Here is a 10224-nt window from a genome sequence, read left to right on the forward strand (position 1 = left end):
AGGCTTGCCTTGCCTTGTAAAATCAGCCCATTTCCTGCAACTGCTCAAGTATAATTAGTACAAAGAATGATTATTTCATATAAAATAATAGGAAAAACTTTTATAGTCATCAGTTACAGGAAAAATGGTCATTATTATGGGCCAGGGCAAATCCAGCCATGATTTTTGTTTTATTTTGTTTTTTTTGTTTTTGTTTTTTTCAATGTGTTAAAACTGAAAACATGTTTTGCCAGCCACCTCCTCCCTTGTCTATTTGAAAGTCCATATGTTCTTCAAGAGAAAATTGAATTCAGCTTTGAGTCTTTGCAAAATTTTAAAGGAGCCATTTGATGTACAAGATTTCTAGGTCTTTAGAAATCAGATCTAAAGTCAATTGCTTGGAAAAAAATCAAATCGAATTTTTTTTTCCAACACTCTAAAGAAATATTTGGGTCAGATTCAAAAGCCCAATCTTCTGCTACTTAGAAGTAGATACACACACTGGAAGGGCACATTTACACGTTGCTTATTTTCCAGTAGACTTTAGGAGGTCATAAATTTTGTTCACATTCAGTATTCAGTTGTCCACATTCACATTCAGTAAACATATTTTTCTTTGAACTAGCATCTGGGTGTAGTAGTTTTGGGATTCCCCTCTTTTACTGGTGGAGAGGGTTCTTTTCCTTTGTACAAGAATGCATTGCTCTCTGTGAGTCAAGCAACTTTGAGGGTAAATAACCAAATGAGGATTGTCAAAGGGATCTGATTCTCCCTGAATCTGTTTACACTTGCTTTGGATTGGGCAGGAATCTGATTATCACAGTGTTTGAGTCCAGGTAACAATTCCATTGAGCAGGGTGAGGCTAGCGTGCTGAACTGGAGGTTAGGAGGAAGTTGGGTTCTAATTCTTGGCTTTCTCACCACCTAGCTATGTAACCCCATGAAGGCATTTTTCACCTCTTGGAAATTTCCTTATTCTAAAACAGAAGGGGATAGACCACAGCAGTATTTTCAAATTGGGCTCTTAAAGCCCTGTGGTTCCAAAAAGCTGTCTCCAGAGCTCCCTGGCTTTTGCAGGAATTATATATGAAGATTTTGTAGAAAAGTGCCTTAGATGAAAAGGATTCTGCTGCTATAAAACAAAGGGCTAACAAATCTCAACTCTGGTGTTTTAAATTGTTAAGTTTGTTTCATTTTCAGTTATTTAACTTAGTGAGCAATGATCATGTGTTGTTATGGCTCTTAATGACCTAGAGGAAATAATACTTGGATCTGGGCTGAGGAAATGGAAATTTGGTTTTACCTGTTGACACTGATCTCTTACTTCCGAGGGAACATGAGCCTAGAGTTGCTTCTCTGGTGTTTGAAACAGACTGCTGGGTTTTAAAAGTGACCTACATTATAAGCACCTTGGAAAATCTGGATGGCAGTATCTCTTATGGCTAAATATACATATTTATATATAGACCAGAAATATCATTCTGACCAGAAATGTCATTCCTAGATCAACACCCTTAGAAATGTATATGTATTTTCCCCAACAGACGTGCACAAGAATGTACATAGCAGCACTATTTGTAATACCTCTAAATTGGAGACTCAAATGTTCATCAACAATGGAAAGGAAAATAAATTTGTGTTGCACTGGCGTCATGGAAAATGACTCAGCAGTGAGAATGATGGATCTACAACTATACACAGCATAGATGAATCCCACAAGCACAAAAGAACACATAATTATGAGTTCATGTATAAGACACAAAAATAGGCAAAACTAATCTATGTTGTTAGAAGTCGGGATTATGGCTGTCGTTGGCAGGGGGAGGAAGTGGGAAGGGATCATGGGTAGGACTTCTGGGATGCCCAGAGTGGACATTCTTAACCTGGTGCTGGTAACATATATGTGTTCAGTTCGTGAAAATGTACTAAGCTGTATATAGTTAGGACATGTACTTTTTTGTATGCACATTATAGTTGTTAAAATTTTTTAAAAATTCCTCTAGATTATCTTCTCAGATCTGCTTCCTAAGATTAGTTAGTTCAAAAGAAAATAACAGTATCAGTTTTGCTAGTACTTTATATCACGGGCAAAAGGGCATGTTTTCAGCTTCAAGGTATTAAGCTGAAATAATACTGGGCTAAAGGTAAATGATTACCTGCGAACTTTGTACCTGTGGCTATCGGTCATAGTGCATCTGCCATTTGTAAGGTTGGAAGGTGCTGTCACACAACGAGCCTTTCTTTTTCTTATTGACTGTTGAAGGCCCAATTCCTAAAGTCTTCTGTTTCCTATCCTGAAAGATGAACTGCAGCAGGAATGTCTCTCCTACCATAAACAACTATAATTGGGAAATTATATGAACTAATGATTTCCAGACATTGGACAACAGGCAGTGCAGGGCTGTGATGCCTAAGAGAAAGGAAATAGACATGGGAGGCCCAATGATTGTCCCAGTTCACTCTTTGAAAGGGGAATGGAAACAGGATTAGTGGCCTCACTGAGTTGAAGAGACAGAGATTGAAATTCAGGGTAGTTGGGGCAGCTAAAATCTGAGGAATAGAATTGAGGGAGCAAGCAAGTGAGAGAGGCAGAAAGAGAGAGTTAAAGGGAGAATGAGAGCCTGAGAGCTACAGATCTAATTTTTTACTAAGTATAAAAGGTGCAGGTATGAGAGCAAAATACTTGGGGCTTAGAAAGAACTACTGGAAAGCAATAGTCTGAAAAATTTCTGATGCTCACACAGGACTGAGAATAGTTTGTATTCCCACAACCCTTAGCTTGTTATTCTAGGGCATTTGGTAGAGTCCTTAGAAGGGTTGTACCTTAGCAGTGGGGTTAAATTAGCCCCAGGTGACTCTGGACCTGCCATAATAAAACTTAAAGGCAAGCATTGTAAGGATTAAATTTACTCTTAAGTACTTAAATGGGCACTGTGGTAGGCTGAATAATGGTTCCCAAAGATATATAGGCCTTGATCCTTAGAAACTGTAAGTATTACCTTAGATGAACAAAGGGACTTTGAAGATATAATTATATTAAGGCTCTTGACATGGGAACATTATCCTGGATTATCTGGATGATGCCTAAGCGGGAGATTTCACTTTAGAAGAGGAGAAGGCAAAGTACTGATGGAAACAGATATTGGAGTGATACAGCCACAAGTCAGGGAATTCTGGCAGCTACCAGAAGCTAGAAGAGGCAAGAGATGGATTCTGTAGGAGGAGCTGGATAGACTTGCCAGTGCCTTGACGTTAGCCTCGTAAGTCTTCCAGAACTCTGCAAGAATAAAGTTTGGTTGGTTTAGCCACTAAGTTTGTGATGGTTTGTTATAGAATCAGTAGGAAACTAATACAGGGGCTAAAACAAAATTCAATAGTCTTTTTTTTTTTTTAAAGATTTTATTTATTTGACAGAGAGAGCACAAGCGAGGGAGAGAGAGGGAGAAGCAGGCTCCCTACTGAGCAAGGAGCCCGATGTGGGACTCGATCCCAGGACCCTGGGATCATGACCTGGGCCGAAGGCAGCCGCTTAACCAACTGAGCCACCCAGGCGTCCCAAAATTCGATAGTCTTTAAGGAATACAGCACAGTCAAGCACCCAATAATATAAAATTTGCAAAGTCTGCCATCCAAAAAAAAATTACTAGACATGTGAAGGAACACAGATATATGAAAAGGAAAAAAAAAATCAATCAATAGAAACAATTCCTAAAATGAGAGGGTTAGTGGAGTTAGAAAAAGGCCTTAAAACAGCTATTATAAATCTTCTAAATATGTTCAAGGATAAGCCTGAATAACATGAGTGGAGAAATGAAAGGAATAGAAGAGACACAAATGGAATATTTAGAGATGAAAATGCAGCATCTAAAATAAAATATCACTAGATGGGATAAACAGATTAGATTAGATATTACAGAAGAGAAAGTGTCAGTGAATCTGAAGACATAGCAAAAAAAAAAAAAATGATCTAAACTAAAGCATAATAAGAAAAATGACTAGGGGAAAAAGTCTCAGTGAGTAGTAGGACAATTCTGAGATTAATTAACATACCTGTTATTGAAGTCTCAGAAGGATGGGAGATCAGAAAAACTATTGTTGGAAAGGATGGCAAAATATTTTCCAAATTTGATGAAAACTATAAACCTACAGATCCAAAGAGCTCAAAAAATCCCAAGTAGAAGAAACATTGAGAACTACACCAAGCTACATCATAATCAAATTAAAGAAAACCAGTGAGAAAGAGAAGAATTTATGAAGCAAAGAAAAGGACATATTATATACAGAGGTACAAAGATAAGAATGACAGAAGACTTCCTGTCAAAACCCTGCAGTGCTGAAGGGAAAAACTGTCAACAGAATTCTATACCCAGTGATAGCATCTTTAAAGAATAAAGGCAAATGAATGACTGTCAGACCATCAAAATCTGAGAAAATTTATTACCAGCAGGTCTGTCCTACAAAAAAATGTTGAAGTTGTTCAGGCAGAAGGAAAATGAAGACAAATGGATATTTGGATCTACAGAAAGGAATGAAGTGCTAGAAATAGCCAATATATGAGTAAATATTAAAGGTCTTTTAAAATCACTTAATCTTTTAGAAAGGTAATTGATTTTAGGACAGTGAAACTATTGTATACCATACTATAGTGGTGGATACATGTCGTTAGAAATTTGTCCAAATCCACAGAACGTACAATACTAAGAATGAACCCTAAAATAAACTATGGACTTTGGGTCACTGTGATGTGTTAATGTAGGTTCGTCAGTTTATCAAATATACCACTCTGGTAGGGGATGCTGATAATGAGGGAAGCTGTACATGTGTGGGTACAGGGGATGTTTGGGAAATCTCTGTACCTTTTGCTCAACTTTCCGTAAACCTGAAACTACTCAAAGTCTGTTAAAAGTAAATAAATGAAAAGTTCTGGAAATAGATAGTGGTGATGGTTGCACATCATGGTGAATGTACCTGATGGCAGTGTATTTGTATACTTACGGTGATTAAAACAGTAAACTTTACATTATGTATATTTTACCATCATTTAAAACTTTTTAAAAAAAGATTTTATTTATTTGAGAGAGAGAGAGCATGAGCAGGGGGAGGAGCAGAGGGAGAGGAAGAAGCAGACTCCCCACTGAGCAGGGTGCCTGATGTGGGGCTCAATCCCAGGATGCTGGGATCATGACCTGAGGCGAAGGCAGATGCTTAACCAACTGAGCCATCCAGGTGTCCCTAAAATTTTTTTTAAATATAACAATAAAAAATAATTGTTAAGGCAAAAGCGTAAAAACAAAACAAACCAGAAACAAAACTCTAGCCAACTACAAACTCAAGCCACTTAAGACTATGCTGCTAATACATATCAGCAGGGGAAGGTGGTCCAGCTAGCTCCCTTGGTTGAGATGGTTCAAGCTCAGTAAGTATAAAATTGCTCTATGAGTTGTGTGTGAGGAAAATTAGATCCTGTGTTTCCTAGAACTTTTGGTTATTGGCATCACCACAAAACAGCCATCACGTCCATATCTTGATTGGGCTCCTCATCAAAAATCTGGCATCTAGTACTTTCCAGCCCCACTTTCCGGACAAGTGGTGGCTAGGAGGAATGATGGCACCCTATCTCTGGCAGGCGCAGAGGTGGTCATCAGGATGAGAGAGGACAGTGAGAAGTGGTGAGCTGATGAAGCCCAGATCTGGCTAGCTTGTCAGAAATGAAGTCGCTAAAAATCTCACAAGACTAAGGTAAAGGGCAGCTGATAAAAATATGGATTCAAAATGGACTTCAAATATGAAACTTGGCAGGACTCCTATTTGGAGGAGTAGGTAACTATGGTGACACTCTATTTGGTTCCTGTGGTTCAGCTCAGTGCCAGAAGAATTGAGAAGTTCACCTTCAATTCTAGAAAATGCAAATTAACTTATGGTGATAGAAAGGAAATTGGTGGTTGCCTGGGGATGCTAGTGGGTGGCAGGAAAAGATCAGAGGGAGGGAATTCAGAAGGGCATGAGGAAAATTTTGGGGGCGATGGATATATTCATTATTTTGATGGTGGTGATGGTTTCACAGATGTATACGTATATCAAAACTCATCAGTTTGTACACTGTTAACACGGTTTACTGTATGTTAATTATACCTCAGTGAAGCTGTTTGCTTTCTTATCCTAGTTGCTTAACCAATTGATACTGCAGATGGGGTCTTTCTGCTTTCATTCCATCTTAACTCTTCTGGAGTTAGAGTTGGTGTCATATTGAAAGTCGCAGGCAGTGAGATGGTTTACGTGACACAAGTGGAAAATCAGTAATTCAATTAAGGAAGGCCGCAAGTTCCAAGAAGTGTGGGAAAGTTTGATTTTAGATGCTCATATGGGGAGAGGTAGCTTCTCTTGTCCAGTTTTCTGCTCACATCTCTATCTAGGACTCTGGGTCCTCACATTCATGTTCCTGGCCCCAAGCCGGCTGGGTCTCACTTCCCAGTCTCTACCCTTTGTTGACCTGGAATGAACACATGCAAATCACATGCAAATGAAGAATATTCACACATTTGATTATTTTCCAGTGAAATATGGGGTTGTTTAATTTTTGATAAGACTGTTTATTGTAGTGACAAATTCTCAGACTCGAATTTGGAATTTATTATTTGCCAGAATAATGTCTTATTATTGAAGCATTCATTGAAACAAGGATGGAACTTCTTTTTTTAATTAATATTCCTTGGTCCCTTCAGTATGTGAAACATTGGGAAAGGCAGAGACTTTTAAATCAGACTGAAGTTCAAATCTTTTGTAGTTGAAATTTGTAATGGTGGGTAAGTGGTTTAAATTTTCTAGACTGTAGCTTCCTTCAGTGGAAAATGGAGGTAATAATGGCTTTCTTGTAGGTTTTATTGTGTGTGTGTGTGTGTGTGTGTGTGTGTGTGTGTGTGTGCATGAGGATTAGAGATAATGTTTGTAAAGCGCCTAGCATAAATGCTTGAATGAACACTCAGTAAACAGTAAACAGTAGTGGACTGTTAGTTTGTAAACACAACCAGGCTTCTTGAGTGTTTTAAAGTCACTTTTTAATGATACAATGCAGGTCAGGTGTTTTGATACTGTTTTTTGCCCTCTCCACTCACATCTATATGCATACCTATTACAATTTCCTCAGCTTTTTTTCACTTGACAAGTGGAACATCAGTTTTAGCTTTCCTGAAGTTTGTGGTAAATTCTTCCCGCCGTCCTCCTCCCCTACCCAGGTCTCCTTTTCCTTTGTTTCCAAGCCAAGACAAAAATGTTGGCTATGGGAAATATTTATTGGGTGCCATTTTAGACAAATGTAAGAATCTGATTGAATACTCTCAACAACTGTCGGTTGAAACTAAACATGGAGTTGCCATGGATACTGGTTGCTTGCCCTCTGCTCTAACACATTAGAGCCTTTTTAGTTCAACAATGTGCAAACCACAGATGTTGCCATGCATTGTATTCATAATCAGCTTGGATCTCTTAGCACAGGAATATCTTGGGTTTGCTTTAGCAGAGAAGGATCTAAATACTGAGAAGGAAAACAGAATGCCCTGTGCCCTTCACTGTGTTTTCAGTATAAGTAGTAACCTCGGCACACACCATTTTTACCTTTCATTCTGCTTCTTTAAATCTAAATAGATTACTCCTCTCTTGATATTTATTTGGAAATAAGAATCTCTACTGCATATATTGTGAAACACCACAAGAGCATCTGCTAGGAAAATTTCACACAGCTTTGGCTATAGGAATAAAAACAAGGAATAATTGAAGGAGACAATACCAGGAAATCCCAGGTTCTATTTGAGAGCTGGAGTGGAGTCACAGAAGAGAGGTCCCAGGTTGATTCAAAAAGTTCTGGCTTTGCCCCTCGCTAGCTGTTTGTCCTTGGGCAAATTAAAGAATGTAAACCTTCGTTTCTTCATTTCATGGGTCTTCCCCCTATAAGAACTGTCGTGATTACACTGGGCCCATCTGGATAATCTAGGGTAATCTTAGTATTTTAAGGACAGTTGGTTATCAACCTTAAACCATCCCTCCCCTTAATTTCTCTTTGCTATGTAACATATTCACATGTTCTGGGGCTCCAAAGATATGTGGAGACATCTTTGAGAGGGGGATATTATTCAGTAATGCTGTGGTACAGAAGAAGTTTTGCTTTCTTTCTATCCCATAAATGTCTATATCTTGTTCCTGAATATCCTTTCCACTGTTAGCAAAAGGAGGCAATTCTAACTATCTGTTTTAGGTTTTCTCAGCCTCTTTTGATAAATACTCAGTTTAATTCACATCCAGGGCCATTTGTCTCCCTCCAAAGATTCACTCCTTTCCCATCTCCCTAGCAAGTTGGTATCTGGGCATTTAAGAGGTTAGGTGACTTCATGATGCTGGTGTGGGCATTTGAGAGGCAGTGCCAGAGGAGGATGGGGAACACTCTCTCCCACCCTGTCTGTGGACAAATAGTCAGCACTCCTATCTTTACTCTGCTGAGGCTGCCTAGACTTATTACAACGGAGCAGCATTTTCAACTTTTTTAGAAGTTGATGTTCAACATCAAGTAGTTCTTACAACTGCTTGATGTTGAGCATCAACTTCTAAAAAAGTGCTCCCAAAAATAATGTGTTCTTAGCAGCAAGGCGTTAAACGCAGAAATATTTTGTGGCAGAAATATTTCCCTTGCCCACTCCCATCCAGATGGAGTTTGAGATCTGCAGTCCACAATTTTAGTCTTGTACGAAGCCTGCTCTAAATCACTGGATATGTCATGGCTAAAACAATGATATGATTTTCCACCTTGTTGCTGCAGTAGACAATTAGGCAAATAGAATTCCAAACTGAACAGTATTTACAGGAAAAACTGATTGTTCTCCTAAAGAAATATTTGTGGTTATTATAAAGAGAAGGGACAGCCAATTCCCTTCACTGAAGTCAAGTGGTCACAAGCATACTGGAAACAACCTAATCCAAACATCTCCTCTTTCCACAAATTTCTGGTTGTCAAGAATAATTATAAGTAAGAGAGTTGCCTCAATAGCACTGCGAGCCACTTTCATTTGATTTTTCTTCCCCATCAGGCTGCCTCACTATGAGTAGTACATCATTTGTTGTTAGCCATAGGCCGAACTCATTGTTGAGGAGAGGTAAACAGAAATTGAATTTGTAAGCCAGCCCTGGGTAAAATATGTGGTGAGCCAAGTTTTGTGATTAGTGACTCAGGCTCTCCTACTCTGGTCCCCCACAAGGACGAGACAGTGGCATAATTTGAAGAAAATGTAATTGTTGATTTCAGCCCTAGGACAGTGTGGCAGCGATGATGGGAAAGGTAGAGGGGAAAGGAAAATGGGAGCGGACTTTGAACCCTGAGAGGGTGATGTGTTAGATTCTTTCACAGAAAAGCTTTATCTTCCCCTTCAATTCTGTGAGCTGGTAGTACTATTATAAAGACAGAGATAGTAACTAACTCTCTTTTTCATACTCCCCACACTCATCCATTGCAAGTTTTAATGATTTCTGTACATTTCTACGTTCACCATTATAGGCCAAGCCACCATTAACTCTTGTCTGGACATCTGTAACTACTCTTCCCAATAGTTCTCTCTTCCTCTGCTGCTATTCTTTGCTCTTTCAAAACATTTACGTATTTTTAAAAACATACATTGTATCACGTCATGCCCCAGATTAAATCTCCACAATGTCTTTTCAAATAACTTAGAATAAAATATTGCATCAGTCAATAGGGGTTAATTTCTCGTGTGATACCAAAAATAATATTTATTTTCCTTGCATGTTGCACATCCATTGTGAGTCTGTACTATGGACTGAACTGTGCCCTCCCAAATTCATATGTTGAGGCCCTAAAGATGGGGCCTTTGAGAGGTAATTAGGTTTAGATGAAGGTCATGAAAATGAGACTCCCTGATAAAATTAATAGCATTGTAAGAAGAGACACCAGAGGGCTTGCTTCTTCTCTCTCTCTTACCCCACCCCCTGAAATACAGTGAGAAAGTGGCCATCTACAAGCCAGGAAGACGGAAGGCTCTCATCAGGAATCAAATCAGTGGAAACCTTGATCGTAGACTTCGCAGCCTTCAGAATGATGAGAAATAAATACCTGTTGTTTAAGTCACTCAGTGTATTCACCCAGTGTGTGGTATTTTGTTATGGCAGCCCAACCGATTAATATAGTCTGCTTAGGGGCTCTGGTCATCGGAGGCCCTCAGGGACCTAGGCCGATGGAGGCTCTGT

This window comes from Phoca vitulina, unplaced genomic scaffold (genome assembly GCF_004348235.1).
Source record: "Phoca vitulina isolate PV1807 unplaced genomic scaffold, GSC_HSeal_1.0 scaffold3, whole genome shotgun sequence".
In the NCBI taxonomy this organism is placed as follows: Eukaryota; Metazoa; Chordata; class Mammalia; order Carnivora; family Phocidae; genus Phoca; species Phoca vitulina.